Source organism: Nannospalax galili, unplaced genomic scaffold (genome assembly GCF_000622305.1).
Source record: "Nannospalax galili isolate Female #2095 unplaced genomic scaffold, S.galili_v1.0 scaffold895, whole genome shotgun sequence".
NCBI lineage: Eukaryota > Metazoa > Chordata > Mammalia > Rodentia > Spalacidae > Nannospalax > Nannospalax galili.
Window position 1 is genome coordinate 783,666 of NW_008336435.1, and position 1,118 is coordinate 784,783.

A 1,118-nucleotide genomic window follows, 5' to 3' on the forward strand; every position below is an offset into this window, starting at 1 on the left:
TGTTTTTATGAAGTTGGGTGCAGCAGAGGTTGGTGAATATATATGTTCATGATTATATTATCTTCTTGGTCAATTGTTCCTTTGATCAGAATGAAGTGGCCCTCTTTATCTTCTGGTTAGTTTTAGTTTGAAGTCTATTTTGTCAGATACTAGAATTGCAACTCCTGCTTTTTTCTTGGTACCATTTCCTTGGAATATTTTTTTCCAACCTTTCACCTTAAGGTAGTACCTGTCCTTGAAAGTGAGATTTGTCTCTTATAAACAACACAAAGATGGGTTTTGTTTCCTCAATCCATTCAACTAGTCTGAGTCTTTTGACTGTGGAGTTCAGTCCATTGATATTTAAATTTATTAATGAAAAATGTGTATTGATTCCTGTCGTTTTGATTTCTGTTCGGATTCTTGGTGTAACCGTGTGTTTCCACAGTTATACTTTCATTAAGTTTCTTTCTGTTACCCTTTGGCTATAGTCATTCTTTTCTTCAAAGAGCTCTTTGTATTGCTTGAAGAATTCTCTGAAGGGCTGGTTTTGTGGACATGAGTTCTTTCAGTCTATTTATGTCATGGAAGATTTTTCTTTCCCCTTCGACTATAATAGATATTTTGGTTGGGTAAAGTAATCTGGGTTGGGATCTGTGGTCATTTAGAACTGGGAATACTGAGGTCCAGGCTCTTCCAGCTTTCATTATTTGCACTGAAAAGTCAGCTATAATTCTGATGGGTTTTCCTTTATATATGACTTGTTGTTTTTCTTTTGCAGCTTTCAGTATTCTCTCTTTGTTCTGTCCATTTAGTGTTTTTACTATGACATGCCATCGAGAGTTTCTTTTCTGATCCTGTGTATTTGGTGTTCTATGTGCTTCTTATATTTGTACGAGCATTTCTCTCTTTACTTTTGGGAAATTTTCTTCTACAATCCTGTTGAAGATCTGGTCCATACCATTATCCTGGATTCTTCTCCTTCCTCTATGTCTGTGATATATGTTTGGTCTTTTTGTGGTGTCACACATTTCCTGCATATTCCATTCTTGTGTTTTCTTAAATTCTTCATAATCTTTGCTTGAGTGGTCTAATTCATCCACTTTATCTTCCAGTCTTGATATTCTGTTTTCCATTTC